Source organism: Eriocheir sinensis, unplaced genomic scaffold, assembly GCF_024679095.1.
Source record: "Eriocheir sinensis breed Jianghai 21 unplaced genomic scaffold, ASM2467909v1 Scaffold216, whole genome shotgun sequence".
NCBI lineage: Eukaryota > Metazoa > Arthropoda > Malacostraca > Decapoda > Varunidae > Eriocheir > Eriocheir sinensis.
In genome coordinates this window covers 216,839-234,183 of record NW_026111517.1, presented here as the reverse complement: position 1 = coordinate 234,183, position 17,345 = coordinate 216,839, and the positions used below count along the sequence as shown (strand labels likewise).

The following is a 17,345-nucleotide window of genomic DNA, read 5'->3' as shown; positions in this document are numbered from 1 at the left end:
AGAATGGATCGTATTGGCTATACAGGCAGCCCCACACGTGGCCACTTGGTGAACTGTCAAAGCAGTACTTTCCATAGAATTCAAGTTATGTACTAGAGTGCATCTGAGGCTGCCTCCAGGATACAAGGCCTTGGCAGAGTCACCGCTCCGAGCCTACGACCGCTCCCTTATTACCTCGACACGATTTCCTGACACTACTATTTGACCTGGAGAAAAACTGAAATCGGGCAGGAGCGAAGCGTGTGCAATATCATCGGCTTGGAGCGATGGCGGCACCATGGCCGTGTATGTATCTCGGAGACAGCTTCAGACACACACTATTCTATAACTTGAAATCTATGGAAAGTACAGCTTGGAGTTGAGTGGCCATATGCCTGTATAGCCAATGCGGTCCATTAAATGGTGCACATAAAGAAACTCACTACGGCCGGGCCAAAACAGCACGCCGCGCCGTATCCAGGATCGCCGTGCGCCAAATTTCAAATGTTGCTATTAAATATAACAAGTTTTCAGCCATAAACTCAACACAATCATCATGTATTATATAAGAAAACATGCAGAATTAAATGGTGCACATAAAGAAACATAAATTAATTGATAATTTTGAGATGTAAGCAAAAATATAGAGATAAAATAACTTGTATATTGGTTAAAGCGAGCCAGTCCTGGGATGTGTTACGGGGCACGCAGGGACACAGTATACACGTCCTCGTGTTGTAGGGGTTAAGCCTTCCCTGTGTCCTGTGCTGTCACCTCTGTAATGCAAGTGGTGGACAATATGAGATACCCTTTGCCTCACAGTTAATGGCCTCATAATGAGGTAGAGGAATGAGATAAAATTCATATAAAGCCGTATTTTTGAAAAGGGGAAGGGAGGACTCAAGTGATAAAAGATGGCTTTATTTTGTACACTTTTTACTCCTTTTTTAAATAAGAACATAGCAGGCAGTAGCTTAGCCAGTAGACTATTTGTGCTGCCTCGGAGAATCTTGGAACCATTTGCTGAACTGAGTGCAGACCAACGTGGCTCACTGTGTACTGGCTTGCTTTATCCAGTACAAGTAACTCTCGATTTACGTGAGTGTTGTGTCCTTGAAGAGGTCATTGCGTAAATCATTAACAATGTAAATCAAACAAGAGGTGTGTTTGTACCTTTATTGCCTACTGTATCACTCTGACTCCTCTCCCTCTCGTGGTTCCTCCTCTGGCTGCCCTTCCCCTCGTGGTAGCACAACAGCGAGGGTGTTGTTGTTGTGGGGGTACTGTATTGTTGTTCAAGTGGCGCGTGGGAAGAACTGAGCTCAGCTGTGTGGCCGCGGCGCCGTGTGAGTCCAGTTGCGTGAGACATCTGGTGGCCACTCCATAAAATATCGCATATAAGTGAAAAAAACGTGTAAATTAAACATTTATTTGGATTTTGGACCACGCGTTATTTCAAAAACGCGTAAACCAAACGCGCGTAAATCGAGAGTTACCTGTATACGAGTTATTTCATCTCTGTTTATTTATGTTTACATCTCAAAATTGTCAATTAATTTGTTTCTTTATGTGCACCATTTAATTCTGCATGTTTTCATATATGATACAAGATTATGTTGAGTTTATTGAGTTTATGGCTGAAAACTTGTTATATTCAATATCGACATTTTAAATTTGGTGCGCGCAGCGATCCTGGATACGGCGCGGGGCACTGTTTGGGCCCGGCTGTAGTGAAGGGGTTAATTGGTTGAATTACTACAGATATTTAGGGTACACACTTGCTGTACCAGAAACTATTAACTAAAACGTTGCTAATGTAATCGCAGAAGTAATCACGGTTACGATTACACTTTTAAGCCATTGATACCAAATTTATTAGGGTACGATATGTCTGTGAGGGTAAAATACGTCCGGGAATGTAGAGTATCGCGGCGGCAAGAAAAGGACGTTCGGGCTTGAGAAATGCATGGTGAGTGGAAGTTTAGGGAAAACTTAACCATTGAGTCTCTTAGGAAAACCTAACCATTGAGTCTTACAGGGAAAACCTAACCATTGAGTCTTGCAGGAAAACTAACCATTGAGTCTTACAGGAAAACCTAACCATTGAGTCTTGCAGGGAAAACCTAACCATTGAGTCTTACAGGGAAAACCTAACCATTGAGTCTTACAGGAAAACCTAACCATTGAGTCTTACAGGAAAACCTAACCATTGAGTCTTACAGGGAAAACCTAACCATTGAGTCTTACAGGGAAAACCTAACCATTGAGTCTTACAGGGAAAACCTAACCATTGAGTCTTACAGGGAAAACCTAACCATTGAGTCTTACAGGGAAAACCTAACCATTGAGTCTTACAGGGAAAACCTAACCATTGAGTCTTACAGGGAAAACCTAACCATTAAGAGGAAATGAAAGAGGATTAAGAGGTTTAGAAGAGGACTAACTTAGGCATCACAATATGGAGGAAATGGAATAGGATTAATATTTGCTCCTAAGAGGTTTAGAGGAGGATTAAGAGGAAATGAAAGAGGATTAAGAGGTTTAGAAGAGGACTAACCCTTTCCATACAGTAAATAAAAGGAAGGGAAAAGGAAGGAGAGGGACGGTTAGTGATATATCTGTGAGGGTCAAATACGTCTGGGAATGTAGAGTATCGCGGCGGCAAGGAAAGGCCGGTCGGGTCTGAGAAATGCATGGTGAGTGGAAGGGAAATTTACTGGAAACTTACGGTGCGCGAGAGGGTTAACTAAAACTATGCCAATGTGATCCCAAAAGTAATCATGGATACGATTACATTTTTTATATATTCGATTACGATTACTTAAAAAAATAAGAGGGTAATCAATTTCGATTTCCTGAAAAACTGTAATCAATTGTACTTCATTACGGTCACAGAATACGATTACCCCATGTCTGGTTACTACCCCCAGTGGTGATTGCTTACCATCCCTAGAGGTGTTTATGATAAATATATATGATACACTAACACTGTCCAGCTGTTGTTAGTGGTGGTGAAGGAGGCTAGTCTAATCTTCATATGCCCTGGTTCCTATCCTTAGTGATGATAGGCTACCATCCTCAGTGCGGATAGGTTACTGTACCATCCTTTGCAGTGGCAGGTCATGATGTATTAATGTCCTGGGCAGTGATGAGTTAGTATTCTTGGGTCCCCTTTCACAGTCGTTTTGTTCGTTTTGATCGTTAGCAATGGCTGTTATCGCCGCCGTAGTATTTCCACGTCAAACTGGCCGATGGGGTAGTGGCGGCTGCGGGGTTAGCCTAGCCCCGCACCTTGCCACACACTCTCAACACCTCTCGCTTCATCTGCAGCCGGCTCTACCCCATATGCCAGTTTCACGTGGAAAACTATAGCGTTGATCACCGCCATTGGTAACGATCAAAACTATGCAACCTCAACATAAAACTTAGACATCATTAAATGGTTAGGGGATTAAATGGTTAGCGAATTCGCTCATATGCGACTAACCTCAATGTGCCAAGTGTTCGTTTTATGCGGGAAAAATTCGCTGTTATGTGAGTTTGAGTGAGGTATGGTGTCCGACTCCCACTAATGTTTTCCCGCACTTTCCTCGCCTATAATTAACCTTTTCCTTCCTCTGATCCTAAAGTTAATCCTCAGGTAGCTAATTATCAGGTTACATCGTAGACTTTGGGTGTGTCTCCCTGTAAGCAATCAATGTGCTTTGTTGTTGCTTAAGTGCTTTTTATTGTGAAATGGTGCCTGAATGAATAGTTAGAGGGTTCGAAAATGGGTCGTAGAATGTAACCCCCTATAGTTAATGGGATGGGATGATAGATTCGATATATGCGAAGTCACGTTATGCAGGTTATCTCATTTATCACATTTACCGACATACAAGGGTGTAGGTTATCTCATTTATCACATTTACCGACATACAAGGGTGTAGGTTATCTCATTTATCACATTTATCACTAGGTTATAGGTTATCTCATTTATCACATTTACCGACATACAAGGGTTATCACATTTAACACACAAGGGTGTAGGTTATCTCATTTATCACATTTCACATTTACCGACATACAAGGGTGTAGGTTATCTCATTTATCACATTTACCGACATACAAGGGTGTAGGTTATCTCATTTATCACATTTACCGACATACAAGGGTGTAGGTTATCTCATTTATCACATTTACCGACATACAAGGGTGTAGGTTATCTCATTTATCACATTTACTGACATACTAAGTAGTGGCAGGGGGCTTCGTGGTGCAGTGGTTAGCACACTCAGCTCGCAACCGAGAGAGCCCGGGTTCGATTCCCGGGTGGAGTGGAAAAATTTGGGCGGCTTTTCCGATACCCTACACCCCTGTCCACCCAGCAGTGTACCAGGTATTAATCGGGGGTTGTGTCCCGTCTCCTGGGGTCAGTTCCCTTCTCCTATAATTCCTTCCCCTTCTGTCTCTCTCCGGCATATGACCACAGATGTTGCGGCGACTAAACCAAACTTTCCAACTTTTTTCCTTCCATTCCTATCACCTGCCTCTTTATAACTTTCCTTCTCCACCACAGCATCATTTAACATACTTCTACGTGACTTTTTATATTTTTTTTATTTACGTTTTAGTGTATTGCACCGGTAGGCTTTCTTGATGGGGCCTGATGGTTGGCCCCAGCCCGTCATGGCGCAGGCAAGTGTTTATAGTGGCGCCATCTTCTCCTGGCTCATGCTGCCCCCCGGAACTCCTTCTTGATTTGCTTGGACGGTTTCCTCTAGAGTCCGGGTTGATGGGTGGTCTTCAGGACAGCATGTGGGTAGTTTAAGCCACTCGGCGGTGACTGAAAAATCCCAGGTGGTAGCGTGGGGATTCGAACCCGCGTCGTCCATCACGCGGTGAATGTGGACCCAGCACGCTACCACTCAGCCACCGCCTACCCTAACTGCTTATTTCTGGACAAAATATAATGCTGTTTATCATGGAGAAAGTATTTTTGTCCAGAAATCACCAAATGACTGACTTTTCAAATGCCTGTTGTGCACTCACCGCTGCCCGACAACGCAGCCGCAAAATAGCTCACAGAGAGGTTCAACTTGCTTACTGTTTCTGTATTTCACTAACCGCTCACAAAGATCACAAGTGGACAAACTAGAGCAAAACTAGGTAAATTAACGTTTTCCCGCAAGGTATCCCTCCAGTGTGCATGCGTATTGAATGGCAGAGTGATTTATTTCTGCGAGGAGGTATTTCTCGCAACACCGTCCCACATATACTGGACTGCCTCTGCCTTGTCCCGTCCCTGCGCTGCGTTATGTTTTACCGCTGCCCCACACCAACATTATGTGCGCCATTTGTTCCATATTTGGCTGTCTGATTTGTTAGCCCAGTAGCAGCGACGGGCCAAATTTGTGGCTTTACCGTGTAGCAGCGACGGGCCAAATTTGTGCCATGATATAAACCCCCCAAAATAGATGATACATAATCTGATCACAAATGCTTTGATATATATTATGAAATGGTTTGTGTGAGGGGTGATTTTTTCTCATTTTTCTCGCTTGGAGGGACCATTAAGAAACATGATCCCTGCTGCTACCGGGTTAAGGACACTGCTTTCCTTCATCATAGTTCACAGTGCACTCTGAACTTTTTCTCCATGTAAATCCTTCATATATTGTTGTCACAGGTGATGTTAAGCTTTTTATTAAATTTTCTTGGGTTAATTATGGTATGACATTATAGTTTAGGGCATGAAGTATGTAAGACTAGAGTTTGTTTAGATGATGTGGCTTTACAGTTTACACAAAGAGTATTACTTCCTTGATTGAGGCAAATTTAGTTATCATTTGATTTTAAGGGGCTTCGTGGTGCAGTGGTTAGCACACTCAGCTTACAACCGAGAGAGCCCGGGTTCGGTTCCCGGGCGGTGGAAAAATTGGGCGGCTTTTCCGATACCCTACGCCCCTGTCCACCCAGCAGTGAATGGGTACCAGGTATTAATTGGGGGTTGTGTCCCGTCTCCTGGGGTCTGTTCCCTTCTCCTATAATTTCTTCCCCTTCTGTCTCTCTCCGGCATATGACCACAGATGTTGCGCCGACTAAACCAAACTTTACAACTGTTCCCTTCTCCTATAATTCCTTCCCCTCCTGTCTCTCTCCGGCATATGACCACAGATGTTGCACCGACTAAACCAAACTTTCCAACTGTTCCCTTCTCCTATAATTCCTTCCCCTTCTGTCTCTCTCCGGCATATGACCACAGATGTTGCGCCGACTAAACCAAACTTTCCAACTCTTCCCTTCTCCTATAATTCCTTCCCCTTCTGTCTCTCTCCGGCATATGACCACAGATGTTGCGCCGACTAAACCAAACTTTCCAACTTCTCACTTGATTTTAAACTTTTTTTACATATGCTTGTGTGAAAAGTTCTTCCTCTGAAATGTATATGGCAATTAAATTTTAATGCACTTTAATTTATTCCTCAGGAAATGCGAAGAAGAAGAACAGAAGTCACAGTTGAACTTAGAAAGAACAAACGAGAGGAAACTTTCTTAAAACGAAGAAATGTACCAACCATAGACTCTACAACAGGTGGGTGTTGATATATGTAAACTATTATTATTTTTTTTATTTATTTATTTATTTTTTTTTTTTTTTACATCTATGCATATAGCACCGGTAGGCTTGCTTGAGGGGCCTGGATGGTATTTGGCCCCAGCCCGTCATGGCGCAGGCAAGTGTTTATAGTGGCGCCATCTTCTCTTGGCTCATGCTGCCCCCTGGAACTCCTTCTTGATTCACTTGGACCGTTTCCTCTAGAGTCCGGGTTGATGGGTGGTCTTCAGGACAGCATGTGGGTAGTTTTAAGCCACTCGGCGGTGACTGAAAAATCCCAGGTGGTAACGTGGGGATTCGAACCCGCGTCGTCCATCACGCGGTGAATGTGGGCCCAGCACGCTACCACTCAGCCACCTGCCTACATGGGGTCACTGAGGAAATAAAGGCCAATAGAATTTCAACTACCTTATTCTCCTGTTATAATACTAATACACATAAATTTTTGGTATATAAAAGACACTTTTATAAGAGCCTCCATGGTACTTTAGTTAACCTGCCCTGCTACGAATCAATGTGCAACCCACCCAGCTCTTCTTCCTTCCTTTCAGGCTGGTTGATATAAGAGTACAGGTAACTCTCGATTTACGCGAGTATTGTGTCCTTGAAGAGGTCATTGCGTAAATCATAAACAATGTAAATCCAACAAGAGGTAGGTTTGTACCTTTATTGCCTACTGTATCACTCTGACTCCTCTCCCTCTCATGGTTCCTCCTCTGGCTGTCCTTCCCCTCGTGGTAGCACAGCAGCGAGGGTGTTGTTGTTGTTGAGTAGCGTGGGTACTGTATTGTTGTTCAAGTGGCGCGCGGGAAGAACTGAGCTCAGCTGTGTGGCCGTGTGAGTCCAGTTGCGTGAGACATCTGGTGGACACTCCATAAAATATCGCGTATAAGTGAAAAAAACATGTAAATTAAACATTTATTTGGATTTTGGACCACGCGTTATTTCAAAAACACGTAAACCAAACTCGCGTAAATCGAGAGTTACCTGTACCTTGGGAGACATGGGGAGGTAAACAGCTGTAACTTGGTTGTCACACTGGCCTTGTGTCCCGAGGAAATATGGGCAACACAAGCTCTGGGGCCAATGTGACAGAGATGAGTACTGAGGCCATTTGCAGCTTTGTTGTATACCCCAAACTTAGCCTTTACTTTTTGTATAAGATGCATTTAAAGGTTATCTTCGGGGTTAATCATTTTCCTACAGTTTTTAGTTGTTTGTTCAACATTAGCATTCATTTCATCGATGCCTGCTCCTGGGGGCTTCATGGTGCAGTGGTTAGCACACCCAGGTTCGATTCCCAGGCGGAGTGGAAAAATTTGGGTAGCTTTTCCGATCATACGCCCCTGTCCACCCAGCAGTGAATGGGTACCAGGTATTAATCGGGGGTTGTGTCCCGTCTCCTGGGGTCTGTTCCCTTCTCCTATAATTCCTTCCCCCTCTGTCTCTCTCCGGCAAATGACCACAGATGTTGCGCCGACTAAACCAAACTTTACAACTGTTCCCTTCTCCTATAATTCCTTCCCCTTCTGTCTCTCTCCGGCATATGACCACAGATGTTGCGCCCACTAAACCAAACTTTCCAGACTTTTCCGAGGAGCTCCCACCAGGGGATGGCCACGGTAGAAGAGCTTCCAACGTTCTCTATCCAGACACTCCCTCCTTGCCTGCTCAGAGTTTCTCAAGGATCTTTCCCCCCTCTCCCTAACGTACTCCTGCACCCTATCCCTCCATTTCACTGGAGGTCGTCCTCTAGCATTCCCTCCCTCTATCTCACTCACATACACCCTCCTGGTCATCTTACTCTCCTCCATTCGCTCCATGTGGCCAAACCACTTTAAAGTCTGTCGCTTCACTTCTTCCCTTCACCCCCGAGACACATTCCAAAACGCTCGTACACACTTTCATTACTCATTCCATCCATTCTACTCACACCACAAGCACTCCTCAAATAACTCATTTCCACTGCCTGCACTTAACCCTTAAACGTTAGCGCCCAAATTGACTCACACTAGTGGAGCCGTGACTCCATTTGGACCCACTGCAAAAATATTAAAAAAAATATATATGTATCATCTTTATTGAGTTACACTGCATCAGAATTGAAAAAGAAAACATCTTGTAGGACAATGAAAGTAAAAACAAGGAAATTTATGATCATATTTAATTTTCATGATTTATTACAAAAAAATTATTGAAAGAAATAGTGACTTTGCCATATAATGTATAAACAAGAATCCTTCGAAAAGAAAAGTAAGAAAATTTAATATTCTCTAACTAAAATGGTACGTTGCTCTTTCAAGTAAATGGTGTAAAAAGTCTATCCTGCAATCCAAATGTGGTGCTCTGACCAAATGAAAATGAACAATTCTTGCATGTGGTTTTATAAATAAACATGTAAATAAATAAATAAACACAAGATGCATACACACACAGTAATTTATGATAATAACATTCCTTGAATATACCATTAGAAATAACTGACAAGGATAATATCTTTTTTTTTTTTTTTTTTTTTTTTTTACATACACTCCCAGGTCTTTCTCTGCCTCTGTGGTGGATAGTGGAGTGTTTCCCATGTGGTATTGGTGTGCTGGATATCCCTTCACTGGTAGCCTGGTAACATACACTCCCAGGTCTTTCTCTGCCTCTGTGGTGGATAGTGGAGTGTTTCCCATGTGGTATTGGTGTGCTGGATATCCCTTCACTGGTAGCCTGGTAACATACACTCCCAGGTCTTTCTCTGCCTCTGTGGTGGATAGTGGAGTGTTTCCCATGTGGTATTGGTGTGCTGGATATCCCTTCACTGGTAGCCTGGTAACATACACTCCCAGGTCTTTCTCTGCCTCTGTGGTGGATAGTGGAGTGTTTCCCATGTGGTATTGGTGTGCTGGATATCCCTTCACTGGTAGCCTGGTAACATACACTCCCAGGTCTTTCTCTGCCTCTGTGGTGGATAGTGGAGTGTTTCCCATGTGGTATTGGTGTGCTGGGTATCCCCTCCCAAGGTGCGGAACTTCACATTTTCATCACTGAATTGTAGCAGCCACTTTTTGTTCCTCCTGCAGCTTGGTGAGGTCTTACTGTAGGAATTCGCAGTCAAGGGTTAATCAAGGTTATATCGGGCGGAGTGGAAAAATTGGGCTTTTCCGATACCCTACGCCCTGTCCACCCAGCAGTGAATGGGTACCAGGTATTAATCGGGGTTGTGTTCCGTCTCCTGGGGTCTGTTCCTCTCCTATAACTCCTTCCCTCCTGTCTCTCTCTCCGGCATATGACCACAGATGTTGCGCCTACTAAACCAAACTTTCCAACTTTCTTCCCTCTCTCAATCCTCTCTTAATGGCGCCGTTTCGAAAAGTAAGGGCTGTTGTGGCTTGGTGGCTTGTTCTGCTGTTACTCAAATTATGGACGTTGCTTCCCCTATAGGGCCGGTAGGCTTGAGGGGCCTGGATGGTGTTTGACCCCAGCCCGTCATGGCGCAGGCAAGTGTTTATAGTGGCGCCATCTTCTCTTGGCTCATGCTGCCCCAGAACTCCTTGATTCACTTGGACGGTTTCTAGAGTCCGGGTTGATGGGTGGTCTTCAGGACAGCATGTGGGTAGTTTTAAGCCACTTGGCGGTGACTGAAAATCCCAGGTGGTAGCGTGGGGATTCGAACCCTATATACCCTATTATACTGAATTATATAAATATGAATCATCATTGCTAGTTGTTTGTAAAATTACTTTCATTCTGTTTAAAATAACATGTAAAATGATTTTATGTTAATATTTTTTGGGGTATGAGATGCATGATTGGAATTCCTATTAACTTCAACGGTGAAATTTGTTTTGGTTTACGAGTGTTTTGATGTGTGAGCAAAATTGTGGAACAGATTAAACCCATAAGGCGAGGTATGACTATTTCAGCGGAGAGATATTTCCTGCACTACCGGCCGGCATAATGGACTGCTGCCGGCGTGTCCCATCCTAAAAATGGTTTTGGTTTACGAGCGTTTTGATGTGCGAGCAAAATTCTGGAACGGATTAAACCCATAAGGCGAGGTATGACTATTTCAGCGGAGAGATATTTCCTGCACTACCGGCCGGCATAATGGACTGCCGCCGGCGTGTCCCATCCTACGCTGCACATTCCCGCTGTACCACACTGCATGCCAAAGCAATTTAACAAAACTTTCCAACTCTCTACGTCACTCCCAACCAAGGTTAGTTGCCCATATCCACAATGTAAACAAACCAGTTGCCCTGTATCCACATGGCGCCGGCTTCAAAAATATGGGCTGCTGTGGTTTGCTTCAGTCAAGTGGAAGGAAGAAGCGATTGTGGGTACGATCATGGCTTCACAGACAGGAGGACAGGAGTGTTTACCCGAACCAACAACCTGCTCTTGGTTTGGCCTACGGGCGAACGCGGATCCTCCCAGCTCAAACGTTTGTAGGAAAAATGCCCGGTGTGTAAAAGAACATGTAAAAGGATTTTTGTTAATATTTATTGGGATATGGGATGCACATCAATTTAAATGGGGAAATTTGTTTTGGTTTACGAGTTTTTGGGTTTGCGAGCAGAATGACGGAACGATTTAAACTCGTAAACTGAGGTATGACTGTACACCAGGTATTCCTTATATGTGAGGGTTACGTTCTGCAAAAAGCTCGCATAATGTGAATTTGCATATATCGAACCCATCATCCCATTAACTATAGGGGGCTATGTTCCATGACCCGTTTTCGAACCATCTAACTATTCATCCCGGCACCGTTTCACAATAATAAAGCACATTAGTACAGATTTAAGCTGATAATTAGCTACCTGAGGATTAACTTTAGGATCAGAGGGAGGAAAAGGTTAAGTATAGCCGAGGAAATTGGGGGAAAACATTTGAACCCACCGACCTCGTGTGTCACCATACCTCACCAACCAGTCGCACCAGCGCCGATACTCACATAACAGCGAATTTTCTCACATAAAACGAATACTTGGCACATTTAGGTGAGTCGCATATGAGCGAATTAGCATATTTCGAACTCGCATATATCGAATACCAGGTGTACAGACCCGGTTACCATTAGCACTCCCTGATCGTGTTATATTCAGCCAAAACTTAATTATTTATACTGAAAGGATCAGATATCGTGTTGATCCTCTCAGTCGTATTCATATGCAGTGTATCCTGTGGGCATGATGGGGCCTGTAATAGCAGTTCTTCAGTGAATGTTAGTGAATATGAGGCAATTTTATTTTTTTTTATTTTTCGTCGCGGCCTATTGCACCAGTACGCTTCTTCCCAGTGGGGCCTGATGTTCGGCCCAGCCCGTTCTGGCGCAGGCAAGTGTTTATAGTGGCGCCATCTTCTCTTGGCTCATGCTGCCCCCCGGAACTCCTTGATTCACTTGGACGGTTTCCTCTAGAGTCCGGGTTGATGGGTGGTCTTCAGGACAGCATGTGGGTAGTTTTAAGCCACTCGACAGTGACTGAAAAATCCCAGGTTGTTTGCGGCGGATTCGAACCCACATCATGGACAGTGCTCCGAATGCGAGGCCGGCACGCTAACCACTCAGCCACCGCCTCCCCAGTGGTTTGAAAGGTGGTTGACCCTGTCCATTACATCTGAAAACAGCTTTATCCTTAAGAAATACGGCCACATGTAGGCGCTGGCTTTTAATTTGTAGTTTGATGGGAACTCCACTGATTCAAATTTTTTTTAAGATTGAAAGTACTGTCTCTGTTTAACCCGGTAGCAGCGGGGATCATGTTTCTTAATGGTCCCTCCAAGCGAGAAAATGAGAAAAATCACCCCTCACACAAACCATTTCATAATATATATCAAAGCATTTGTGATCAGATTATGTATCATCTATTTTGGGGGTTTAAATCATGGTGCAAATTTGACCTGTCGCTGCTACACGGTAAAGCCACAAATTTGGCCCGTCGCTGCTACACGGTAAAGCCACAAATTTGGCCCGTCGCTGCTACACGGTAAAGCCACAAATTTGGCGTCGCTGCTACACGGTAAAGCCACAAATTTGGCCCGTTGCTGCTACACGGTAAAGCCACAAATTTGGCCAGTTGTTGCTACACGGTAAAGCCACAAATTTGGCCCGTCGTTGCTACACGGTAAAGCCAAAATTTGGCCCGTTGCTGCTACACGGTAAAGCCACAAATTTGGCCCGTCGCTGCTACACGGTAAAGCCACAAATTTGGCCTGTCGCTGCTACACGGTAAAGCCACAAATTTGGCCCGTCGCTGCTACACGGTAAAGCCACAAATTTGGCCCGTCGCTGCTACACGGTAAAGCCACAAATTTGGCCCGTCGCTGCTACACGGTAAAGCCACAAATTTGGCCCGTCGCTGCTACACGGTAAAGCCACAAATTTGGCCCGTCGCTGCTATACGGTAAAGCCACAAATTTGGCCCGTTGCTGCTACCGGGTTAATGTCCTTGTCTCAATACGGGTAGGGGCCATATATATATATACACAACAGTGGACCTTGAATGTACAGGCATGAATATCGAAGCAAGTTCACCTCGATTGTATCCTTCAGCCTCAGTATAAACTTGTATCATAACGGCTGCTATAGAGTTATGTGTAAACAAAACATTGCTATATTTCGACCTTTTTTTTATGCCCTTGAACTGAAGAAAAAAAGCTTCAACATTAACGTTACAATTGTTGAGGATGACGCCAAGATAGATGTTAAAATATACCTGGTACAAGAACGCCGTCTCACCTGACACCAACACACTTCATAGGGTTCAGAGACAAGACAGCCTGTGATTACGAGGGCTGACATTACCGTGTGGAACTCCTTCATCCACATCCACATATGGTGAGTGTGCTCTTCGTATGTCTCTGTTCATGGTGTCAAAAGCCTTCGCTAGTTCGACATAGACAAGGAAGAGGTCTCGGTTGTTCTCGACGCTTTTCCCTACCATGAAGATAAAGTCTATATTGCCAAGATGCCGGTGAGAGTGTCATGCCCCGGGAGTTTTATTTTCTATATTTTCTAGTTGTCCCTCAAATAGTACAGTTTTCAATGGCTCGGTTTCGGTTGTATGTGGATTTTCATAGATTTGTGGCTTTACCGTGTAGCAGCGACGGGCCAAATTTGTGGCTTTACCGTGTAGCAGCGACGGGCCAAATTTGTGGCTTTACCGTGTAGCAGCGACGGGCCAAATTTGTGGCTTTACCGTGTAGCAGCGACGGGCCAAATTTGTGGCTTTACCATGTAGCAGTGACAGGCCAAATTTGTGGCTTTACCATGTAGCAGCGACGGGCCAAACTTGTGGCTTTACCATGTAGCAGTGACGGGCCAAATTTGTGGCTTTACCGTGTAGCAGCGACGGGCCAAATTTGTGGCTTTACCATGTAGCAGTGACGGGCCAAATTTGTGGCTTTACCATGTAGCAGCGACGGGCCAAGCTTGTGGCTTTACCATGTAGCAGTGACGGGCCAAATTTGTGGCTTTACCGTGTAGCAGCTAGGGGCCAAATGTGTGGCTTTACCATGTAACAGCGACTGGCCAAAGTTGTGGCTTTACCATGTAGCAGTGACGGGCCAAATTTGTGGCTTTACCATGTAGCAGTGACGGGCCAAATTTGTGGCTTTACCGTGTAGCAGCAACGGGCCAAATTTGTGGCTTTACCGTGTAACAGCGACTGGCCAAATTTGTGGCTTTACCGTGTAACAGCGACTGGCCAGATTTGTGGCTTTACCGTGTACCAGCAACGGGCCAAATTTGTGGCTTTACCGTGTAACAGCGACGGGCCAAATTTGTGGCTTTACCGTGTAGCAGTGACGGGCCAAGTTTGTGGCTTTACCGTGTAGCAGTGACGGGCCAAATTTGTGCCATGATTTTAACCCCCCAAAATAGATGATACATAATCTGATCACAAATGCTTTGATATATATTATGAAATGGTTTGTGTGAGGGGTGATTTTTTCTCATTTTTCTCGCTTGGAGGGACCATTAAGAAACATGATCCCCGCTGCTACCGGGTTAAGTGGGTTATGGGAGGCTTGTTCATCAGGCATAGTCGCCGCACTACAAAAGCAACATCGAGAGTCTATGACAACCATGCCAGTAACTGCATAAAAATGAGCATTATATTGATCGTGCTAAAATCAATGTTATGCCATATAGAAGTTGTTTGAGTGGACATCATTAATTTTTTACTGGAGAAACACACTACTAAATAATATACCAGTTTTCTTCTTCCCCCTGTAAAAAAAATGTAAACTGGTACTGAGGAAACACGGTGGCTGAGTGGTAGCGTGCTGGACCCACATTAACCGCGTGATGGACGACGCGGGTTCGAATCCCCACGCTACCACCTTGGATTTGTCAGTCACCGCCGAGTGGCTTAAAACTACCCACATGCTGTCCTGAAGACCACCCATCAACCCGGACTCTAGAGGAAACGGTCCAAGTGAATCAAGAAGGAGTTCCGGGGGGCAGCATGAGCCAGGAGAAGATGGCGCCACTATAAACACTTGCCTGCGCCATGACGGGCTGGGGCCAACTACCATCCAGGCCCCTCAAGCAAGCCTACCGGTCCTATAGGCATACACGTAAAAATAAAAATAAAAATTACAGCTATGTACAGTGTGCTCGGCCCTACACTAGCACCTTACCAAATCAGTAACCAGTAACGAACAAAGTCTTATTTCGTTGATTATGATAACATTAACCCGTCCGCTGCGATTGGCACGGATTTGGCTTTCACTGGTAGCCTGGTAACATATAGTCCCATGTCTTTCTCTGCCTCTGTGGTGGATAGTGGAGTGTTTCCCATGTGGTATTGGTGTGCTGGATATCCCTTCACTGGTAGCCTGGTAACATACACTCCCATGTCTTTCTCTGCCTCTGTGATGGATAGTGGAGTGTTTCCCATGTGGTATTGGTGTGCTGGGTATCCCTTCACTGGTAGCCTGGTAACATACACTCCCAGGTCTTTCTCTGCCTCTGTGGTGGATAGTGGAGTGTTTCCCATGTGGTATTGGTGTGCTGGATATCTCCTCCCAAGGTGCAGGACTTTACATTTTCTTCATTGAATTGTAGCAGACACGTTTTGCTCCTGTAGCTTGGTGATGTCTTCTTGTAGGAAATCAGCATCCAAGGGGTTAATGCTCCTACATCAACAGGGATAAAATTATGGAATGTGATCTGTTTACATTCAATCAGCTGACTCAGTATGGCCCTGCACAAGAGTCCTAAGGGTCGTATTATAAGACACTTCGCTGCCCAGGAACACATATTTGACAAGGCTTTCGTAGGAGTTGTGGGCATTTACAGGAGTACCTTTATGACCCTGGTGGTAGTTTGACCCTTCCTCTGTACCATGAACCTGAAGAAACACTCATTAGAACTCAAGTGACCCCCTGTTTGACCTTTAAAAATAGCTGGTGTGGGTAGCGAAAGTGTCTTTTAATACTGACCTTAGTTTCTACCTCATCCCTCTTGTTAATGTGTTTACCTGTAGTGCAGTTGACTTGCCTGATGGGCGAGCCTCCCCTGTGGGTACCTCTTCGGCAGACTGGTTAAGGAGCGACTCTCCCGTCTCGCTGGTCGCAGGTTCGCCCGTAGGCCAAACCAAGAGGAAGTTGTTGGTTCGGGTAAACACTCCTGTCCTCCTGTCTATGAAGCCATGATCGTACCCACAATCGCTTCTTCCTTCCATTTGACTGAAGCAACAAGTCAGTAATTTGAGCAACAACACCACAAACCACGGCAGCCCATACTTTTGCAGCCGGCGCCATGTGGATACAGGGCAACTGGTTTGTTTACATTGTGGATACGGGCAACCATCCTTCCTTGGTTGGGAGGAGTGACGTAGATAGTTGGAAAGTTTGGTTTAGTCAGCGCAACATCTGTGGTCATATGGTGGAGAGAGACAGAAGGGGAAGGAATTATAGGAGAAGGGAACAGTTGGAAAGTTTTGTTTAGTCGGCGCAACATCTGTGGTCATATGCTGGAGAGAGACAGAAGGGGAAGGAATTATAGGAGAAGGGAACAGTTGGAAAGTTTTGTTTAGTGGGCGCAACATCTGTGGTCATATGCTGGAGAGAGACAGAAGGGGAAGGAATTATAGGAGAAGGGAACAGACCCCAGGAGACGGGACACAACCCCCGATTAAGACCTGGTACCCATTCACTGCTGGGTGGACAGGGGCGTAGGGTATCGGAAAAGCCGCACAAATTTTCCACTCCGCCGGAAATCGAACCCAGGCTCTCTCGGTTGTGAGCGGTGTGCTAACCACTGCACCACGAAGCCCCTAGGGAGTAACGTACACCCAGGAAAGTTGGGTTGCCAGCTGCGCCAACGTCAACGCGATTGTAAGAAAAAGGCCCAGTGTGACACCAGCCTGAGACCCATTGCCATTGTTGATCGCTGTGAGTGCTCTCGTCTTGCAGCAAACACAGGGAACCCAAGCACATATCCTTGACTCATTTAAACAAGATACTCATCAACATTGCCAGATTGTCATACTCAGCCGATTATATTTCCCAACTTCCTACCCCAAAACTGTCTTCTGGGCTCACATAACGAAACTCATTTATAGTTATCGTTAAAAGAGTTAGATCCTGATGTCTCTTGGCAATAGTTAGGCGTCAGAAACCACACCAAGGGATTTTTAGTGAAGTTGTGTTGCGCGTAAATGAAAACACTCGTAAAGCAATACACTCGTAATCCCAGGTATTACTGTACGGTATATACCCGCTCAAGTTTTGCACTTACTCCAAAATTCTCGCCATCCTGACTCACGCG

The 17,345-nt window shown here is 44.9% G+C and overlaps 1 long non-coding RNA gene and 1 other non-coding gene across 3 annotated transcripts in view; both read left to right on the top strand.

Moving 5' to 3' along the window:
- Positions 1-17,345, top strand: part of LOC126990863 (uncharacterized) — a 33,679-nt gene that overhangs the window by 2,132 nt on the left and 14,202 nt on the right. The window lies entirely within an intron of this gene.
- Trnaa-cgc (transfer RNA alanine (anticodon CGC)) lies at positions 4,227-4,298 on the top strand. Its single transcript has one exon. It is a non-coding gene; the product is annotated as a tRNA-Ala (tRNA).